The sequence below is a fragment of the Lissotriton helveticus genome, chromosome 7 (genome assembly GCF_964261635.1).
Source record: "Lissotriton helveticus chromosome 7, aLisHel1.1, whole genome shotgun sequence".
In the NCBI taxonomy this organism is placed as follows: domain Eukaryota; kingdom Metazoa; phylum Chordata; class Amphibia; order Caudata; family Salamandridae; genus Lissotriton; species Lissotriton helveticus.
Window position 1 is genome coordinate 645403225 of NC_136068.1, and position 23419 is coordinate 645426643.

Sequence of the window (23419 nt, forward strand, 5' to 3'; positions counted from 1 at the left end):
ATACTGGGTCATGCAGTTCGATTGTCTTCGCACATGGAAAAGAAAGGGTTTGTACGTATTTCACCAGGTTTGGTGTAAGTAGGTACTTGTTATCTCCTGGCATCTCTAGACACGAGCATCGACTCGTGTTTCTGGATCAATATCCTTCATCAGTAGAGATAGGTAATGAGGCCGCTGAATAGGCTGCGCAACGAACAGTCACAGGCTTAGATGCCTAACCGGGCGCGCAGGTGCAGCACCACTAGCTGGTCAGCTAGGGAGGCTCACGGGAGCCCTTAAACTGTAACCAGGATTGGGCGCACTCTGCTCCACCTCTCAGCTGGATTGCCCCTGTGCATACTGGGTCATGCAGTTCGTTTATCTTCACACCAGGAAAAGAAAGGGTTTGTAAGTATTTCACCAGGTTTGGTGTAAGTAGGTACTTGTTATCTCCAGGCATCTCTAGACACGAGCATCGACTCGTGTTTCTGGATCAATATCCTTCATCAGTAGAGATAGGTAGTGAGGCCGCTGAATAGGCTGCCCAACGAGCAGTCACAGGCTTAGATGCCGAACCAGGCACGCAGGTGCAGCACCACTAGCTCGTCTGCTAGGGAGGCTCACGGGAGCCCTTAAACAATAAACAGGATTGGGCGCACTCTGCTCCACCTATCAGCTGGATTGCCCCTGTGCATACTGGGTCATGCAGTTCGTTTGTCTTCGCACATGGAAAAGAAAGGGTTTGTAAGTATTTCACCATGTTAGGTGTAAGTAGGTACTTGTTATCTCCAGGCATCTCTAGACACGAGCATCGACTCGTGTTTCTGGATCAATATCCTTCATCATTTGAGATAGGTAATGAGGCCGCTGAATAGGCTGCCCAACGAACAGTCACAGGCTTAGATGCCTAACCAGGCGCACATGTGCGGCACCACTAGCTCGTCAGCTAGGGAGGCTCACGGGAGCCCTTAAACAGTAAACAGGATTGGGCGCACTCTGCTCCACCTCTCAGCTGGATTGCCCCTGTGCATACTGGGTCATGCAGTTCGTTTGTCTTCGCACATGGAAAAGAAAGGGTTTGTAAGTATTTCACCAGGTTTGGTATAAGTAGATACTTGTTATCTCCAGGCATCTCTAGGCATGAGCATCGACTCGTGTTTCTGGATCAATATTCTTCATCAGTAGAGATAGGTAATGAGGCCGCTGAATAGGCTGCAAAACGAACAGTCACAGGCTTAGATGACTAACCGGGCGCGCAGGTGCAGCACCACTAGCTTGTCAGCTAGGGAGGCTCACGGGAGCCCTTAAACAGTAAACAGGATTGGGCGCACTCTGCTCCACCTCTCAGCTGGATTGCCCCTGTGCATACTGGGTCATGCAGTTCGTTTGACTTCGCACCAGGAATAGAAAGGGTTTGTTAGTATTTCACCAGGTTTGGTGTAAGTAGGTACTTGTTATCTCCAGGCATCTCTAGACACGAGCATCGACTCGTGTTTCTGGATCAGTATCCTTCATCAGTAGAGATAGGTAATGAGGCGGCAGAATAGGCTGCCCAATGAACAGTCACAGGCTTAGATGCCTAACCGGGCACGCAGTTGCAGCACCACTAGCTCATCAGCTAGGGAGGCGCACGGGAGCCCTTAAACAGTAAACAGGATTGGACGCACTCTGCTCCACCTCTCAGCTGGATTGCCCCTGCGCATACTGGGTCATGCAGTTCATTTGTCTTCGCACATGGAAAAGAAAGGGTTTGTACGTATTTCACCAGGTTTGGTGTAAGTAGGTACTTGTTATCTCCTGGCATCTCTAGACACGAGCATCGACTCGTGTTTCTGGATCAATATCCTTCATCAGTAGAGATAGGTAATGAGGCCGCTGAATAGGCTGCCCAACGAACAGTCACAGGCTTAGATGCCTAACCGGGCGCGCAGGTGCAGCACCACTAGCTGGTCAGGTAGGGAGGCTCACGGGAGCCCTTAAACTGTAAACAGGATTGGGCGCACTCTGCTCCACCTCTCAGCTGGATTGCCCCTGTGCATACTGGGTCATGCAGTTCGTTTATCTTCACACCAGGAAAAGAAAGGGTTTGTAAGTATTTCACCAGGTTTGGTGTAAGTAGGTACTTGTTATCTCCAGGCATCTCTAGACACGAGCATCGACTCGTGTTTCTGGATCAATATCCTTCATCAGTAGAGATAGGTAGTGAGGCCGCTGAATAGGCTGCCCAACGAACAGTCACAGGCTTAGATGCCGAACCAGGCACGCAGGTGCAGCACCACTAGCTCGTCTGCTAGGGAGGCTCACGGGAGCCCTTAAACAGTAAACAGGATTGGGCGCACTCTGCTCCACCTCTCAGCTGGATTGCCCCTGTGCATACTGGGTCATGCAGTTCGTTTGTCTTCGCACATGGAAAAGAAAGGGTTTGTAAGTATTTCACCATGTTAGGTGTAAGTAGGTACTTGTTATCTCCAGGCATCTCTAGACACAAGCATCAACTCGTGTTTCTGGATCAATATCTTCATCAGTAGAGATAGGTAAAGAAGCCGCTGAATAGGCTGCCCAACGAACAGTCACAGGCTTAGATGCCTATCCGGGCACGCAGGTTCAGCACCACTAGCTCGTCAGCTAGGGATGTGCACGGGAGCCCTTAAACAGTAAACAGGATTGGGCGCACTCTACTCCACCTCTCAGCTGGATCGCCCCTGTGCATACTGGGTCACACAGTTCATTTGTCTTCGCACATGGAAAAGAAAGGGTTTGTAAGTATTTCAACAGGTTTGGTGTAAGTAGGTACTTGTTATCTCCAGGCATCTCTAGACACGAGCATCGACTCGTGTTTCTGGATCAATATCCTTCATCCTTTGAGATAGGTAATGAGGCCGCTGAATAGGCTGCCCAACGAACAGTCACAGGCTTAGATGCCTAACCAGGCGCACATGTGCGGCACCACTAGCTCGTCAGCTAGGGAGGCTCACGGGAGCCCTTAAACAGTAAACAGGATTGGGCGCACTCTGCTCCACCTCTCAGCTGGATTGCCCCTGTGCATACTGGGTCATGCAGTTCGTTTGTCTTCGCACATGGAAAAGAAAGGGTTTGTAAGTATTTCACCAGGTTTGGTATAAGTAGATACTTGTTATCTCCAGGCATCTCTAGGCATGAGCATCGACTCGTGTTTCTGGATCAATATTCTTCATCAGTAGAGATAGGTAATGAGGCCGCTGAATAGGCTGCAAAACGAACAGTCACAGGCTTAGATGCCTAACCGGGCGCGCAGGTGCAGCACCACTAGCTTGTCAGCTAGGGAGGCTCACGGGAGCCCTTAAACAGTAAACAGGATTGGGCGCACTCTGCTCCACCTCTCAGCTGGATTGCCCCTGTGCATACTGGGTCATGCAGTTCGTTTGCCTTCGCACCAGGAATAGAAAGGGTTTGTTAGTATTTCACCAGGTTTGGTGTAAGTAGGTACTTGTTATCTCCAGGCATCTCTAGACACGAGCATCGACTCGTGTTTCTGGATCAATATCCTTCATCAGTAGAGATAGGTAATGAGGCGACTGAATAGGCTGCCCAATGAACAGTGACAGGCTTAGATGCCTAACCGGGCACGCAGTTGCAGCACCACTAGCTCATCAGCTAGGGAGGCGCACGTGAGCCCTTAAACAGTAAACAGGATTGGGCGCACTCTGCTCCACCTCTCAGCTGGATTGCCCCTGCGCATACTGGGTCATGCAGTTCATTTGTCTTCGCACATGGAAAAGAAAGGGTTTGTAAGTATTTCACCAGGTTTGGTGTAAGTAGGTATTTGTTATCTCCAGGCATCTCTAGACACGAGCATCGACTCGTGTTTCTGGATCAATATCCTTCATCAGTAGACATAGGTAATGAAGCCGCTGAATAGGCTGCCCAACGAACAGTCACAGGCTTAGATGCCTATCCGGGCACGCAGGTTCAGCACCACTAGCTCGTCAGCTAGGGAGGCGCACGGGAGCCCTTAAACAGTAAACAGGATTGGGCGCACTCTGCTCCACCTCTCAGCTGGATTGCCCCTGTGCATACTGGGTCACACAGTTCATTTGTCTTCGCACATGGAAAAGAAAGGGTTTGTAAGTAGTTCACATGGTTTGGTGTAAGTAGGTACTTGTTATCTCCAGGCATCTCTAGACATGAGCATCGACTCGTGTTTCGGGATCGATATCCTTCATCAGTAGAGATAGGTAATGAGGCCTCTGAATAGGCTGCCCAACGAACAGTCACAGGCTTAGATGCCTAACCAGGCGCGCATGTGCGGCATCACTAGCTCGTCAGCTAGGGAGGCTCAGGGGAGCCCTTAAACAGTAAACAGGATTGGGCGCACTCTGCTCCACCTCTCAGCTGGATTGCCCCTGTGCATACTGGGTCATGCAGTTCGTTTGTCTTCGCACATGGAAAAGAAAGGGTTTGTAAGTATTTCACCAGGTTTGGTATAAGTAGGTACTTGTTATCTCCAGGCATCTCTAGACATGAGCATCGACTCATGTTTCTGGATCAATATTCTTCATCAGTAGAGATGGGTAATGAGACCGCTGAATAGGCTGCACAATGAACAGTCACAGGCTTAGATGCCTAACCAGGCGCGCATGTGCGGCACCACTAGCTCGTCAGCTAGGGAGGCTCAGGGGAGCCCTTAAACAGTAAACAGGATTGGGCGCACTCTGCTCCACCTCTCAGCTGGATTGCCCCTGTGCATACTGGGTCACACAGTTCATTTGTCTTCGCACATGGAAAAGAAAGGGTTTGTAAGTAGCTCACATGGTTTGGTGTAAGTAGGTACTTGTTATCTCCAGGCATCTCTAGACATGAGCATCGACTCGTGTTTCGGGATCGATATCCTTCATCAGTAGAGATAGGTAATGAGGCCGCTGAATAGGCTGCCCAACGAACAGTCACAGGCTTAGATGCCTAACCAGGCGCGCATGTGCGGCACCACTAGCTCGTCAGCTAGGGAGGCTCAGGGGAGCCCTTAAACAGTAAACAGGATTGGGCGCACTCTGCTCCACCTCTCAGCTGGATTGCCCCTGTGCATACTGGGTCATGCAGTTCGTTTGTCTTCGCACATGGAAAAGAAAGGGTTTGTAAGTATTTCACCAGGTTTGGTATAAGTAGGTACTTGTTATCTCCAGGCATCTCTAGACATGAGCATCGACTCATGTTTCTGGATCAATATTCTTCATCAGTAGAGATGGGTAATGAGACCGCTGAATAGGCTGCACAATGAACAGTCACAGGCTTAGATGCCTAACCGGGCGCGCAGGTGCAGCACCACTAGCTTGTCAGCTAGGGAGGCTCACGTGAGCCCTTAAACAGTAAACAGGATTGGGCGCACTCTGCTCCACCTCTCAGCTGGATTGCCCCTGTGCATACTGGGTCATGCAGTTCGTTTGTCTTCGCACCAGGAAAAGAAAGGGTTTGTAAGTATTTCACCAGGTTTGGTGTAAGTAGGTACTTGTTATCTCCAGGCATCCCTAGACACGAGCATCGACTCGTGTTTCTGGATCAATATCCTTCATCAGTAGAGATAGGTAATGAGGCCGCTGAATAGGCTGCCCAATGAACAGGCACAGGCTTAGATGCCTAACTGGGCACGCAGTTGCAGCACCACTAGCTCGTCAGCTAGGGAGGCGCACGGGAGCCCTTAAACAGTAAACAGGATTGGACGCACTCTGCTCCACCTCTCAGCTGGATTGCCCCTGTGCATACTGGGTCACGCAGTTCGTTTGTCTTCGCACATGGAAAAGAAAGGGTTTGTAAGTATTTCACCAGGTTTGGTGTAAGTAGGTACTTGTTATCTCCAGGCATCTCTAGACACGAGCATCGACTCGTGTTTCTGGATCAATATCCTTCATCAGTAGAGATAGGTAATGAGGCCGCTGAATAGGCTGCCCAACAAACAGTCACAGGCTTAGATGCCTAACTGGGCGCGCAGGTGCAGCACCACTAGCTCATCAGCTAGGGAGGCTCAGGGGAGCCCTTAAACAGTAAACAGGATTGGGTGCACTTTGCTGCACCTCTCAGCTGGATTGCCCCTGTGCATACTGGGTCATGCAGTTCGTTTGTCTTCGCACATGGAAAAGAAAGGGTTTGTAAGTATTTCACCAGGTTTGGTGTAAGTAGGTACTTGTTATCTCCAGGCATCTCTAACTTTCATTGAAATCCCCGCGTTGTAATGGCATGCGGGGTAAAAGCCCGCGTTGTATTGACATACAACCTACAATCCACATGGAACACCTCACATTCAAGATACACATCACAATCCAGCAAATATGACCTTGACATACCACACCCTTGTCAGTAACAGCATATCCATCCCTTCACCATCACAGACCTACCACCACAGGAACCACCAACCATAGCTGGAAAAGCATCTCTGAAGAGGAGTGGGCTTCTACCCTGTCTGAAATTAGGCCCACGCACGCCACTGGTTTGCTGAAAGCCATCAAAAACCTCAGCAGCAGGATCTCTGTATGTCCCGCTACCTTGAGTCCAATCAAGTGTAACTCAAAGGCGAGAGACCAGCTACAGGCCAGCTCGTACACAGAGGAACTCAGGATGATAAAACATCACAGTAACTGGAGCACATATGGAGAACAAGTCAAAATACTGTGGATAAAGACATTATCAAATAGTCCCTAAGACGCTGCCACCAGTAGATATGGAACTCCAGGCACGCAGCTTTTGCAGATCGGGTCGATGCCAGCCCTATTAACAGCAAAGACATTTTCAGCATCGTCCAAGATTTCACCACGCCTCCTGTCACCTCCAATAACATCATCTCCTCACATGACCTTTGCTCTCTGAATTATTATGTAACAAAATCACCTCCCAAATACAGCAACCTTGGTCCTCAATCGGACCCTGTTACCATTTAAACTCAATTTCCCATCATGATGACCGAACCTCGATGTTATGGCATGCCATCACCACTGTTGAAATCACTGCTATCATGGAGACCCTTCACTCGGGGCTGCATCTCACCCTTGCCCTCACCACATCTTCTCAAAATACTGCTATCCATCATTGAAGGGCTAACACCAATCCTCAATGCCTTCATCGACTATGCCACTTTCTCTGACACCTTGAAACATGCCACTGTCATGCCCCTGCTCAAGAACCCATCCGCTGGACCAACCAATCTTTCCAAATCCTGACCCATCTTCCTCCTACCATACTCAACAAAAGTCTTAGAGCAGGGGTCTCTAAACCTTTCTGTAGTGAGAGCTACTTCTGATCAGTGAAAATCATTGTGAGCTACTGAAGGTCAAGCAACTCAGGCATTGTTACCAGACACCTGCATGCCCAGCTTCTTTGACTTTAAGCATAATGTCCATAGAACCAGATACAATGGCTTCAGCAAAATATTTTTATTAGGGGCGCTAGGATGACAGAGCTGATATGTGTGTGTGAGTGAGAGCGTGATCTGTGGGGTGTATGAACATGTGCCCTTAAGAATGGATTATATGGGTATGGGTGCCTAAGAGCCTGTGTTGTATGTACTTGCAGCACAGGACATGCCTTTTAGCATAAGTGGCACTGTTACATGTATAACACAAATGTTCAACCAATGCTTATTTAAATGGGAGATATATTTAAAGTGTAGAAAATGTTCCGCAAAATGTTGATAATGTGGAACATTTTACTGCACTTTAAATATGTCCAATTTAAAAAAAATGGCTGTATATTTTTGGTATACATATGGGACCATGTCTACCAGCTGCTGGGAGCAAGATGCATTCTGTGTGTAAATGCAAAACTTTGAAATGAGAGAAAATTTAACTGAAGAGGTAACTTTTTGTTCATACAGATTCCATTAAACTCATCATTTAAATTTTCCCTTATTTCAAAGTGTTGCATTTACAAACAGCAGGCATCAAGCGCCCAGTGGTCTGTAGACTCAGTGCCCTATTTATATTAGAAAAATACAGAATTTTGTTCAAATGGAAGGAATGTAAAGTGAAGAAGCATGCTTCATTAAACATTACGGGTCTGATTACAATCTTAGTGGACAGGGTCATTACTTTGAAAATTCTATAGATATCAGGTCAGCCAAATTACAATCTCATTATATGCTATGGAACTTGTAATATGGCAGACGGGATATCTGTCATGGGTGTCTGAGTATTCCCTCCACTAAGATCGTAATAAGCGTCTAACACATCATTGGCTTAATTGAAAGTGGAAAAACACATTAAGACATAATGTTTCATAGAAATATTTTTTTTACTCGTTACATTTTGCCCATTTAAAAAAAAAAACACAGCATTTTTCAGTTATAAATATGGTAGAGTCTACTGGCCCCTGGGATGCAAAAAGAACAATTAATGGACGGATAGCTGAAACAATGTCAAAAATTCACCCGCAGTACAGCGATCTGGGCCTAAAGCCATAATTTCTTTTGCACACCATGCTGTTCCAGGTTAGACACAGCCATATGCAAATCAGTCTAGGCCCTGCTCTCCATTGTAACAGTTCGGCCTGACCTACCAGGCCAGGTCCTCCCTGGACCAGACTCAAGCATTCTGGGACTGATTTCAGGGTATCACCCCTCCTCGTCCAGGCTGGCTTGACTCCAGTGGCATGGTGAGCATCGGGCCCACATCAGGGCATACACATCCCACTTATTCCCACACATAACATCAACATCCTCTCCATTGCAGATGACATATAACTCATATTCTCCCTCATGGACAAGATCCATAACACAATAAACAAGTTCACCCCCTGCTTGACTGAAGTTTCTGACTGGATGAAAGCCAAATGTCTCAATCTCAACACTGACAAGATAGAAGTAGAGATTTTCAGCAAGTACAGCTCACCATGGGACTCCAACTGGTGCCCTGACAAAGTAGCACCCACACCCACACCTAGAAACTGGACAACACAGCACAAGTGAATGCCGTCACTGCATCCTGCTTTAGTACCCTGAAGATGGTGCCGAAGATCTTCAAATGGCTCCCAAGCAACACAAGAAAAACAGTCACTCAAACCCTAGTCACAAACAAGTTGGACTATGGGAACTCCCTCTACACAGGGATCACAAAGCAACTCACTAGAAAACTACAGACCATGCAGAACTCAGCAGTCAGACTCCTCCTCAACCTCTCACACAGATCTCACATTACATCACATGTCAGGGAGTTACACTGGTTTCTAAGACACAAATGCTTTCAATTCAAACTCCTCAAACACATTCAAGGCACTCCACGACTCAGGCCCGGCCTACCTGAACAGGATCATCTCTTCCTAACAACCATCACGACACCTCCCCTTTGCAGGACTCCTACTTGCCAACATCCCGGTCATACACAAAACTAAGGCAGGGGTTAACGCTGCTCCGCTAGTAAAGTTTTCAGAGTTTTAGAACTAAGCACTTCATTTGGAGTGCAAACTTTTCCAAAACTCTGCAAACGCAGCTGAAGGAGTTTGCTGGTGCTACGGGGAGACATCCCTTCATTTCAAATCGGTGTCCTGCTCCTGCTGCTGGCTCCACTCTGCTTCTGCTGCTCTGGTTCAATTAACAGAAAGAACTGCAGTGAGCATGGCGTACTGTGCGAAGGCATGCCTGACCCTATCATGGGATTTCATAGGCTCAGGCATGCCATCACGCATTATGTTATGCGCACTGCAGTTCTTCCTGTTAATTGAACTGGAGCAGCGGAAGCCAAATGGAGGCAGGAGCAGGACACCGATTTGGGAGGAAGGTAAGTCTCCCAGCCAGCAGGCATTAGTACGCTGGAGTGGGGCGGGGCTGTAGTTTTAGTGGAAGGGGATGGGCGTTCAGGGGTATTGCTGAAGGAGGGTGGGAAGCAGTAGGGGTTCAGGGGGATGGGGGCAATGAGTGACTCCACCAGGCCACAGAACTCTGCGGAATTTCACTGAGTTTTCCAGTATCTTTGTGAAATTCCGTGGAGTACCACTATGCAAGTTCTGCCCAGGGTTACCCAAAAGCAGATCAGGAGCATGAGTGTTCTCTTACATCACGCCTAAAGCATGGAACAACCTCCCTGGAGTATTTTGCCTTCAGTAAATATAATGTTGCTGCTCCTCCTTCCTTTCTGATATGGTCAACTATTGTGCTAGCTGTTTCTCCCTTTTTCCCTTCGCCTTTCTGGTCACCCTTCCTTATTGTAGGTTAATGGTACAACCTCAGATGTTGTGAGAGGCTCTTTTAGAATGTTGGTGCTTTTGATGTGATGCCATCTCTGTGAGGAATTAAGTTTCTCTTGCTCCTTCTGACAGCATGATTCATTACTACAACACATGTGGCAATGATTAACGGGATTCTGTTGTCATCATCACCTACCTTGTGAGATTGGGAGGTGTTATTGATCTTATTTCAATGTATTTTACTTACTGCTTTCAATATTCTGCACAGTACGTCCGCCCTGCACATATCAATCTCTGTACCATGCTGAACTGGAACCGCACCCTGCATAGAACTCCTCCCTCAAGACTGCACTGCTCACTGCTGGATAGAGTGTAAGTTGAAGTTACTAGGGCAGTGGAGCCGCATTCAAGGTATGCCTTCAACTACTATAGGCTTCCTTTCGTGATGCACGCTATATTGGCTTAAAACACCATCATTTTGAAATGATAGAGTCCTTCCTACTGCAGTGTACTTCTGTTCTCCAGTCTCACTGTAATTTAAACAAAAATCTAAATTCATAAAAATAATATATATATATATTCTTTAAAGAAGAAGAAAATAAATTATATTAATTGAGTAAATACCCACCTATCTTGGCCATTGCTCCTCCTATTTCCTTTCCATTACATTATATACATTTTGAAACTTGATTTTCCTCTAGCATAGCTCTTCTCAGACAGTACATCATGCATGATATACTATATCCTTGCTTAGACTCTTACTGTGCTTAACATTCGAACAACATCAGTATGCACTTTGACCCTTCAAATAAGTTCCTGCAGTACAACTTAGAACCCCCACTGGAATGGAAAAAATTAATCGAAGAATTCCTCACATACTTAACTGCAATAGATTGCACATAGCATGCCTGTTGAAATGAAGAAATGCATTCTATTAAATTTGCTAGGATCTGAAGGACAAAAGGCATCCAGATCCTTTCCTAAAATTAAAACAACTCAGGGCCAGATGACTTAAATGAGTCTGAGGAAGCCTTAGCAAGAATGGGAACATATTTTAAATCCACAATAAGCAAAACTCTAGAAAGATATCATCTTTACACGTGCTGTCAAAGTGAAAATTGAAGTTTTGATGAGTTTATGACAGCACAAATTTGTCATGCTCCTGCAATTTTGGACCCACCACAGATCAAATGATCAGAGACCAACTAATGATCAACACTAATTACAAAATAATCCAAGAACACCTTAGGGTCATAGGATATCCTACATTGGAAGAAGTGATAAAGCAGTTAAAGCTATCGAACAGGCAGTGTCTAGTCTAAAAGAGGTAAATGAATATAGATTCAAAAAACAAAATGAGGAGATTTGTTTTGCGAGTGGAAGATCTTCCAAAGGAAAGTTGAGCAATCAAAGGAAGAATAAAGAAAAATATGCATTTTATAAGTGTGTAAGTGAGTTACACATGGTCATCTTTCGAAGATGCCCTGCCATAAAAGAAAAATGCTCCATATGTAAAAGTAAAAAATACTTTTGTAGAATGTGCAAATATATAAATAAGAATGGGAAACTACAAGTGGCTCAGGTTACTCTGGAAGAATGGAGCCAATAGTCTAGAACAGAGAAATGTGGTCCAAAAGATAAAATAATGGTATTGATGACATAAGATTAAGTTGATCACATTCAGTCCAATCTTACCAAACCACCAAGGTGCATCTTAAATGTTCTAGGAAATGATTTATTCTTTTTAGTGGATTCAGGGTCTCCATTTACGATTTTATCCAAAGACATTTATGAAAAACACTCTGCTCAAAATATTTCTGCTTTGGAAGTGTCTGATGTCAGAACAGTAACGTATGATGGCAATATAGTCCACCTTAATGAATACTTTGTATTTATCTTAAAGTTTGAAACCAGATCAGTTAGAATTAAAATGTATGTTGTAAACAAAAGAGTACGTATACTTGATTGGAGTGACCAGAGATTGTTCGAGGTTAAACTTGCTTGTTAAACATTGACTCTATGTTATTTGTCACAGAAACCAATCTCAGTGATCAGATGAAAGACAAATGTCCTTACGTATCGAATGAAAAAATGGGAAAGTGAGTTTCACTCACTGCAGAAAGTTTAAGAAAAACCCATTACCTCCAAAATACAAACTAAGAAATGTACAGTTCAGTGTATGAAAAGCACTGCAAAATATATTCAAAAACCTCTTAAAAGATGGCGTCGTTAAAGAAACAGAGGCTACAGATTGGTTTTCTGCCAGAGTTATGACAAACAGGCTAAGGGACACTGAAGGGTCAGTGTGGATCCTAGATCATTCAATGCTAACATCCTTTTAGACAGAAATCCCTTACCCAAAGTCAATAGTCTCTTGATAATGTTGGATGGTGCCTGTGTTTTTCAACCTTAGATTTATGTACTGCATATCATCAAATTGAACTAGCCGAGGAATTAAGACCCCTTACAGCCTTCATCACCCCTTGTGCGGTATGCCACTACTTCAGAATGTAGTTCAGACTTGCATCGGCGTCCTTAGTATTTCAATGTGTTATGTACCACATTTCTTAAAGATTTAGAACTACATGTCAGATGGTTGCACGATGATATGTCAATATTTTTCAGAAACATAAAGGAACACTTAGTCATATTGGTAGAGTTTTTGCACGAGATTCTGGGGAGAAAGACATGTACTATGCCCCAACAAATTACATTTTTGGAAAAATCAAGTTGATTATATGGGACATACCATCTCATCAAAAAGGAGTAAGACCGAAGAAGTCTCTAGTTGATGCCATAAGGAAGGCACCTGCTCCAGGTGACAAAACCAAGTTAATATCTTTCAGAAGACTTTGTGAATATGACAGTGTCGCAGGGATCCTGTTCTCCTACAGAACTGTGCATAGAGACTTGGAACCTCAGTGAGTTAGGGTGTGCCAAAACTCACCTTAGTACCCAAAATCCCCTACCTGACTAGCTACAGTGTTCCATTGGTCATTACAAACTCCCAATACTTAGACAAACCAGAACATGGACTTAGATTACCTCAGGTAACGTGGAACACATGAACACTCTTTCGTTATACAATCATTTGAATTCAAAACAAGGAGTAAATGAGGACGCAAGCATATTTGAAATATTTATTTACTAATGCAGGGTTCTCAAGCGCAGTATCTTAGATAATACCAGCAAACATATTATAAGAAGCAATCAGCATAGTTACTAGTTCATAGAATGCAAAAGGTGACAACATGTTAAAATGCTGAAATGAATCGGGTTTAACAACACCTAATTCTCACCCTCTCTAACTAGTATAATATATTATATCTAAGAAGGTCTCATTGGGTTTTAGTAGTGCAGCCCCATACCTCAAGATCCTAGTGGTAAGGGATCACATCATCTTCCACCAGCTCTCTGCATGTGAAGCACCATCAAGTGTGTGTGGGTGCGCTGCGTGAAGCAATATAAAAAGTGCCTGAAGCCAGAATGTGGCTGCCGCTGCATGTATGTTATGTCTAGGAAGGTGCGAAGATCAGACCTCACAACAACCACTCTGTCGAGTTATCCTTGAAGGCTTCAGCACTCACTGTACAGACACAGCTCACTAAGCAAAGCTGATATCAGAGTAATAACATATTATTCTTGTGTGAATCAAAGCGCTCTACTAGGCTCAAAGCTAAAACAACAGTTATGTGTCGTGTGCAAAAGCAGCAGAAAGGAAAAATGGCGTTTAAACTTCTAATAAGCTCATGCTAACTTAACACAGCATATAGGCAAAGCGTATCTATATTAAAAAATATCTGGGTAGCACTCCGTTTTTCATTGCAACATTTTCACCAGTTTTTTTACTCAAATCATCCAGCAGCTTCAATATGTGGCGTGCTCACTTTTAGTGTGCCAAGCCCAAACAGCACGTGCTTGAACAGAATAACAACGTTGTTTTGGGGTTTCTCTTTGCCCCAAAGACAGTGGTGACAGCTTCTTTTTTAATATGCATTTGCATCCAGTTATCTTTAATTCAACAATTCCTTTCCTATTCTTTTAAGTTACTTCTGTTTTTTGTACTCTGTTTTCATTTACTCATTTTTGTACTCTTTATGTCCTTCGAAAAGTCATGCAAGGTAAATGCCAATTTTTTGTAGTTTCTCATGTTCAAGAATACATGCAGAAAACACCATTCATCTTGTTCTTCACTAGCAGTTTATTCCAGCCCAATGCATTTCGGACCCCCACGGGTCTTTCGTCAGGGGTAACTGTAAATAACAACAAAGACATCCTTATAAATACTTCCCCTCCACATATTGGCTCAAATATTATAAAGCTTCAAAGATCTAAATGACACATAAACTAACATTCCTAGATGGCTCAGTAGAAGTCTCATCCCCCTCTCTATCCGCCTTCTCTTTACCGTATCCTGTGTCCCTCACCCTCTTACAAACTTACGAACACTCTTCAACTGTTTATACACCTTGTTTCCTTCCATTAACCCCTATGCGCGTACCTGCTCAACAATAGCCATCTTCCCATGCTGTATCACACATGACATAAACTGAAATTCAAAGAGATAAGCAAGCGTTTCCCCAATCCCTACCTCCCCCTTTGGCATAACATGAATATATTCGTGCACATTAAACATCCGTAATAATCTGGAGGCAGTCTGTAAATATAATAGCATACACATAGCTATGGAAGAGTGTCGTCCATCTTCTGTAACCCGCCCTCCCAGTGTCAGTAGGGAGATACAGCATGCAGTTCCCGACCTTATCCTAGACAGCTGGATTTGATCCTACCCTGTTTGAGTACATAGCAAACAACAAAATACTAATACATGCCCAGCAGCAGGTGAGTGAACTAGGGTGTGTGGCGATAAGTATTCACTCCGGTGTCTCAGTGGGTGGCGTTTCAGTGGGTAAAGCCTCCTCAGCCTGACTGTTATCTTCCTCTGCACTCAGCTTAAGGAGATATGCCGTGAGTGGCGCCCATATGTCTTTCGGCTGAGAGGTAAGGGGTAGAAGCTCAGCGTAGTCGTGTAACCATTCTTGCCATGTGGTCAGGGAGTGAATCCAACATTTAAACTTGGGAGCGCGGCCCCTACCCCAGCGGCATGCAATCAAGCGTTTAGCAAGCAAAAGACTTAGAGCTAGACATTTTTTGTATGCTGTGACCACAGAGTGCGTTAGTCCCAACAGAGCCTTAAGTGGGCAGGGGGCGATGGTCACCCCTAGCATGTTAGTGAGCCCTTCAAATACCTGATCCCAGTAACTAGCTATTTGGGGGCAGAACCACGCCAGATGCATAATATCGGCTTCCACGGCGCCGCATCGGAGGCAGCAGTCAGTGTCTCTTAAGCGAAACTTGTGCAGTTTAGCGGGTGTGTGATAGAGCCGGTGAAGGAACTTATAATGGAGTATCCGCAGTCTGGTGTTGCTGGTAATGGCTTGTGTTTGAGTGCAGCTGGTCTCCCACTGTTCGTCAGAGAGAGGTGCATCCAAGTCTCCATCCCATTCCTCTCTAGGTCTAGCAGGGGCAGTGTGGGGCGCATTCAGCGCGTGTTTGTAAAGCATGGATATGACGTGCCGAGGGGCCACAGTTTGCACCAGTGCATGAAGGGGAGCAAATGTATCTGGTTCAGCGGGGAAAGAGGGAGTTAAGGCGCGCACATTTTGCCTCAATCTGGTAAATAGAAAGGTGTCCATAGTAGAAGGTGTCTCTTCCCCAAAAATGTGTGCCGCCGTGCGGAATGTGCCCTGTACGTAAAGGTCTCCCCAGCAGCTCATTTTAAATTTACGAAGCATTACGTGACATATTACTTCACATGTGACCTGTAGCCTAGGGTCATTTAGCAATGGCAGGCTGGGTGAGTAGGCAAATGGGTCGCCCATTACCTTAAGAAGACGGCCCCATGCTTGTACAGTGCAATCCACGGTGGAAGGGTCTCGGCTCCTCTGACTGACGTGAGTGTGAATATAGCCAGTGGGGACAATTGGGCTCATATAGCCTGCTTCTACTGCCAGGTGAGCCATATAGGGTGGGGGGTGGTACCAGTAGACCGTGAAGTGGGCCTGCGTGCAATCGTAATACTTCACAAAATCGGGCACTTTAAACCCCCCCAGATGGAAAGGGAGCATAAGAGTCTCAAGGCTGATTCTGGCTTGTTTCCCCCCCATATAAGACGCGAAAGTTGTGAATTGAGAGTGCGGAAGAATACGGTGCCTGGGTTGTATGGGATATTAACAAATAGGTATAGCAGCTTAGGTAGTATGTTCATTTTTATCAGTGAAATGCAGCCCGCCATGGAGACACGAAGGTGTAGCCATTTCGTGATGTTGTCTGTGATTTTTTCCATTGTGGTGCCATAGTTGGCACACATCATTGCTTCCTTGTCCCTGAGTATATGCACCCCCAGATATTTCACCTCCTCCTGCTCCCATTGCAATGGATAGTCGAGTTGGAAAATGTGCGTATTATCCGTGAGTGGGAAAATAGCTGACTTGGACCAGTTAATCTGGATTCCAGTGACACCTCCAAATTTAGTAATTTCGCGGAGTATCGGGTTGAGGTTAACGCCGGGTTTTTCAATATACAAGGTGATGTCGTCTGCATACAGGAACACCAGGAGAGGTCGGGAGCTATAAATGAGGGAGCGATGGTTGTGTTTTTGCCTGAGCATTGCAGCCAAGGGCTCAATTGCCAGGGCGAAAAGGATGGGGGATAGTGGGCAACCCAGTCGGGTCCCACGCTGGACATAAAACGGAGCGGCTCTGGACCCATTAAGGAGTACAGTGGCAGTGGGCTGGTGATAAAGTAGTTTCACCCTGTCTAGAAAACTGAACGGTAACCCATATACTGTAGTATAGCAAGCAGGTAGTCCCATTCAAGGGAGTCGAATGCCTTGGTGGCATCAAGAAAGACCGCAACGGCATCACACTTGGGGTTAAGGTCTTGAATTACGGCGTGAAGTGTGCGGAGATCATGGGACGTGGCCCGGTTAGGTACAAACCCGGCTTGGCCAGGGAGGACTAGGCGTTCCATGAGGAGATTGAGTCTCGTGGCCAACACCTTGGCAAGTATTTTAGTGTCATTATTTATAAGGGAGAGGGGCCGGTATGAATCACAGTGTGAAGGGGACTTACCGGGTTTAAGTAGAGAGGTAATAAGCGCTTCCCTCATGGTGCAGGGCAGGCTACCCTCCTCCAGGGCTGCGTAGTATACCCATTGCAGAATGGGGGCTAATATAGGGGCATAGAGTTTATAGAAATCGATCAGGAGGCTTTGCCAGAGCGCATGCTCATAATGGCGTTCGTTATTTCCTCGAGCTCCAATGGGGCATGCAAGAACTTTTGTTGCCCTTCACCCAGCCATGCCAGCGCAACGTCTTCAAAGTATGTTGGGAGATCAATGGGATCCCCCCTGTGTGATGTGTACAGTGTGTGGTAGTGGTCTCGAAAAACTCGAAGGATATCATGGAGATTCCTGTGTACGTCCCCGTTATCATCTTGTATCTCTGTGACGCAAGTTGTAAATCAAGGGGGTTTAACAGCGTTCGCCAGAGCCCTCCCCGGCCTTTGCCCCTCTCCATATATACATGCCATGTGTGGACGCCCTAAAAACTTTCCCTCCCTGTCAGCTACCTGCGTGTAGTCAGAAAGTTTGCCGCGTAACAGCAGGAGGGTATCAGAGTCATCTGGGTTGCACGTTCTGGCCTTCTCCAGCTATTTAAGCTCAGTTTCTAGTGTATGCAGCTAATTGCGCAGAGACTTCAACACCCCACCACCCTTCGCGATGCACCAACCCCTGACGGTAACCTTAAAGGCCTCCCAGACAGTGGTCAAACTATCTACTGAGGAGATGTTGCGGTCAAAAAAATCTCGAATATCTTGTTCGAGTTCGGCCTTGAAAGCCGCATCTCGGAGATGAGCAGGATTGAGCCGCCACGAGAGGTAGGGGGAAACATTAAGGGGCACCTGGATCTCTACAAGAACCGGAGAGTGGTCCGAGAAAGTGCGAGCAAGATGCACCGCTCGGGTCAGCCAGGGAGCTAGTCCAGCCGAGACAAACACATAGTCAAGCCTTGCCCACGTCGAGTGTAGGGAAGAATAATGTGTGCCTTCCCGTAAGGTAGGGGGGAGATGCCGCCACGTGTCCACAAGGCTGTTGTCCGCCGCCACCTCGCACAAGGTGCGTTGCATGTTAGTGTAATGTGTGGGGAGCGGGTGGGACCTATCGACAGACGGTTTCATAACAGTATTAAAATCCCCGCCCAGAATAACGTGGGTGATGCCTAAAGTGTGTATCTTACTCCATAACAACATCAAGGTGGATGGCTGGTCTACGTTGGGGCCATAAAAGTTGGCTAACAGTATATCATGTGAGCATAGACGCCCCCAGACCAGACAGAATCTGCCCTCTTTGTCCGTGTCGCATCCCGCAGGTATGAAGGCCACCCCTTTTTTAATTAAAATCGTGACCCCCTAGCGTAGTTGGAATATTGTGAAAAGGTACGACAAGACGCCCATCTGGTTGCAAAAGTGGGGGCTTGGCCGGGGGAGAGGTGCGTCTCCTGCAAGAGGGCCACGTTAGCACCCTGCCTGTCCAGGTATCCTATTATTTGTCTACGTTTTCTAGGGTCATTGAGGCCTCTTATATTCCAGGACAGCAACCTAATACTTTGTGCTTGGTCATTGCGGGTCATGATGGTCGGGAAAAGAGTATGGGAAAGAATGATGGTACAGCTACCGTGTATGTGTACACATGTGGAACAACTGCAGTACTATCAATACAAAGCATTTGCAAGTGATGCAGGTATGATACTCCGGACTTAGGACAACTGTGCTTCCCACCTCCCCCCTCTCCCACGCTGGCTACCCCAACTTGCTAGGAAAAAACATCCCTCCCGCCAGAAGACTTCCACTGAGAAGCTGGTCCCAGTAGAAACAGTCCCAACAAAAGAAAGTCATTAAGTCTCAATGGGGAATGCCCTCAGAAACAGAGGGTCGCCAGGGGCTCCCGCCCATAACGCATCATCTCCCTATTTCACCCATCCACCACCACCTGCAACCCAGGGGCGGAAAACAACGGAGTGGCGAGGAGCAGTCCAGATACAAAAGAAATTCTTTGGACTGCTATAATGCAATACATCACCGGTCAGCAGGGTGTCGTCCTGGTGTCCGAATGGAGAGTCCCACCTCTGGACGCGTTCATCTGAAAGGGGCCACTTAAATAGGGTTCCGACATGGGTGAGTGAGAGCGTGAACCATGTCTGGCAGCAGCTTCACGCAAAGCCGACCTCCTGTCATGTTTCGGGAACTCTTCAGCCTGGTGAGGCCTTTGGAAGATGTGTTGGCGGCCTCGATGGTGGATCCGCAGACGTGCAGGATAAAGCATAGCGTACTGGCTGCTGCGGGATTGGAGCTGCTTCTTCACTGCTAGGAATTTACGCCGAGCCTCCTGCAATGCCTGCGTAAAATCTGGGTAAAAGGATAGTGTGGTGTTTTCAAAGCGAAGTTCCCCCTTCTCTCGTGCCAGGCGCAGCAAAGTGTCCCTGTCTCGGTAGTTGAGGAATTTCATGATGATCGGTCGCGGTGTCGCTCCAGGAGGAGGTTTGGGCACCAGTGACCGGTGTACTCGTTCGATAACTAGGTGCGCCGAAAAAGAATCACGGCCAAATAAGTCGCTCAGCAGGTGTTCCAGATAGTCCTCGAGGTGGCCCGTGTTTGTGGATTCAGCTAGGCCTAGCAGGCGCACGTTGTTCCGCCTGGAGCATGCTTCCAATTCCTCATTTTTGTCTGCAATTACCTTCAAGAGTTTATCCATCTGTGTCACCTGCTTTCTAGTTGTGGTTGCGCCATCTTCGAGGCCTGATATCCTGTGTTCAGCTTCTTTAAGATGCTCCTCATGGCCATCCAATTTGGCCACCACATTGTCCAGTCTAAGATTCATAGAGTCAATTTTGGAGTCTATTGAGGTCAGGCTTTTTTGCATGGTGACCAGTAGAGTCTTCCATCCGTCCTCCTGCATCTCCGGGGGGTCCGCCTCAACCGGAGTCTTGGAGCTGGCACCCGGTGTCCTTCGGCCTTCGAAAGGCAGCTTCGACTGCCTGGGTTCAGATTTCCCCATCTTGACAGTCTGGGCCGAGCAAGTGCGTTGTAGACCAGGGGTCCGAATAGACAGCCTCCTCACCTCCCCTCGGCTGCGCACCTCCAGCGCAAGTGTGCTCAGAGCAGGTCAAAGACGAGCGCGGCAGCCGGGCCAGCAGCGTCAACAGTCACATGTAACTTAAGGGACAGGTTCCGGAGTCACCGATGGACCGGGTGTGAGCAACTACGCCGACCAGACAGACACACCCTCTTAGCAGCTGTGGGTAGGAAGTGGCGAAGATCGAGTCAGGACCTCCAATGAAAGGAGCTACGGGCAGTGGTGGCAGTGCAGGGGCAGTGGTGGCAGTGCAGGCAGCAGCGGCTTCCACCGACCCCCGGCAGGTCCCAGGCAGGCGAGCAGGGCCCCCAGAAGCAGGCACGAGCCGGGTCACCCCAGGAGATCACGGACTTAGCAGCAGGGCCAGACGCGCTGCAGCCGCGCTGCCAGGCACCACGAATCGGTGGCCGGAATGCAGGAGGCGGGAAAGGCACAGGGGCCCGGAGGCAGCCCCCACCAGTGCAGCACCGGCAGGACCTTGTAGGTATGTAAGCCTGTAATCTCGGCGGGGCCCAGTCCAGTAGGCTCCAGGGTAGCGCAGCCCCAAATACGGATCGCAGGAGGCAAAATGGAGGTCGAGGGTCCCAACGCCACGGCCCGCGCACCCCCAGTGCCACAAGTTCCCAACCACACCTCACCTTCACCGTTCCGTCCGCTCCACGCCGAGGCCTCTGCACCTGGTAATGTCTGGGGGGCGTGGGGGGGGCTCCTCAGGATGTTTCGTGGCTCTGCCGCGCCACCCGGTATTGTTCTGTAGGATATCGGTGGCTGGATGTGGCAGGGGGCCCGGTGGCTACCCGGCACCGGCTCCCGGCCGCCTGGGTCCCGGGGGCAGCAGCAATGAACACAGCAGGTATCGTCCCGGTCAAGATGGGACGTTGCACGATAGATCAGGGCCCCGTAACTGGAGCGGCCCGCTAGGCCCCGCAGCACCGGCCCCTGGTAGCTCGCCGCAGCGGCCGAGGCGGACAGGCCCCTCCACAGACCCGTCTCGCAGAAATCTCAAGTGCGCCTCCCGGGCCCGCTGTAGGCGGCACCGTGCTGAAACCTCCACCGAGTGTGCAGAGGGCCCACGGAAGGGATCCTAAAGTATCCGTGGGTAGGTTTATGCAGCCAGGATGAGGGTTAAGTGGATCTTAGTCCCCGGTTGGGCAGGAGCTCTACGCCAGTGCGGCCATTACGCTCTAGCGCCACCTAGCGACCCCTTCCTTTTAACTCAACCTTCCTGCCTCTTTTCTCTGTACCCGCCATCATTTTACCACTTAACAATTCACACCTGAGCCGTCCATTCCTAACCCAAACACTACAACTCCCATCATCCTCTAAATTTCTCGTGTGATTTAAACGATCATATTCAGAAAACGCAAAACGTCATTTCCTAAATGTCTTTGCCTTGAGCTTCATTATAAAAAAAACATGTAAAAAAACGCATTCATGACGTGGTAAAATATATCCATAGTTATTTCAATCTTCTGTGACATCCGTAAAAATAAACTTGTTACATGAACCCAGATATCCATCCTTGCATGAAGAATGTCCCGTTTTTGAAGAAAGTTCTTATGTCCTCATTCATCGTGGGTGCCTAACCCAATAGGGCTACGTTACTTAAATTCAAAAATATCTGGGTAGCACTCCGTTTTTCATTACAAAATTTTCACCAGTTTTTTTACTCAAATCATCCAGCAGCTTCAACATGTGGTGTGCTCACTTTTAGCGTGCCAAGCCCAAACAGCACATGCTTGAACAGAACAACGTTGTTTTGGGGCTTCTCTTTGCCCCAAAGACAGTGGCGACAGCCTCTTTTTTAATATGCATTTGCATCCAGTTATCTTTAATTCAACAATTCTTTTCCTCCTCTTTTAAGTTACTTCTGTTTTTTGTACTCTGTTTTCATTTACTCATTTTTGTACTCTTTATGTCCTTCAAAAAGTCATGCAAGGTAAATGCCAATTTTTCGTAGTTTCTCATGTTCAAGAATACATGCAGAAAACACCATTCATCTACTTCGTCACTTGCAGTTTATTCCAGCCCAATGCATTTCGGACCCCCACGGGTCCTTCGTCAGGGGTAACTGTAAATAACAACAAAAACATCCTTATAAATATCTCCCCTCCACATATTTGCTCAAATATTACAAAGCTTCAAAGATCTAAATGACACATAAACTAACATTCCTAGATGGCTCAGTAGAAGTCTCATCCCCCCTCTCTATTCACCTTCTCTCTACCGTATCCTGTGTCTCTCACCCTCTTACAAACTTACGAACACTCTTCAACTGTTTATACACCTTGTTTCCTTCCATTAACCCCTTTGCGTGTACCTGCTCAACAGTAGTCATCCTCGTATTTCCATCTTCCCAGCGGATTCTACGTAGAGTCTAGGAATGTTAGTTTATGTGTCATTTAAATCTTTGAAGCTTTGTAATATTTGAGCAAAGACGCATCTCTCATTGAAAGCAAACGCTGCTTGTCAGTCAAATTAAAAGGGGCAATGAGAGAGAGGAGACATTGATGTAATTCCAAGGCACTTTTACAGCCTTAAGTGTCTGCAGGGTCCATGCAAACTGCATAATGGAACGTAATTGATTCTGACCATGGTATAACACAGACACTTCATCTTGCACAATATCAGCAACAGACGATACAATATTATCCAATGTGTAAATGCGGGAAGAATGCGTGTTAATGCTATTATCTACAACTGCAAGCACTTTCTCCAAGTCAGCTTGATCAATAGCCCTAAGGCGGGTAGCCGCCTCAATCTGTGATGTTTTCCAGATTTCATTATAAACCGCATATATCCATCTCTTTGATCTACCACTAGCCGGGCCTTTTATAAAATCATTCAAATCAACATCACCCGTCAGCTTAGATAGATGCAGTTTAACTGATGCCAAGGTAGAATGTTTGAGCCAATTCTGACATAATTTGCCTATTGAATAAGTGGTGACAGAATGGTCATTCTCAAAACGGGGATCGGTCCTGACTTGTTTGAAGCCATCAGCTTAACCCAGAACACGATGTTGGCACGAATCAGCAACTTTGTGCCACAACAGCCAACCATTAGGATCCAAACTGGATATGTTAAAGGACGAATTTTGCAATAG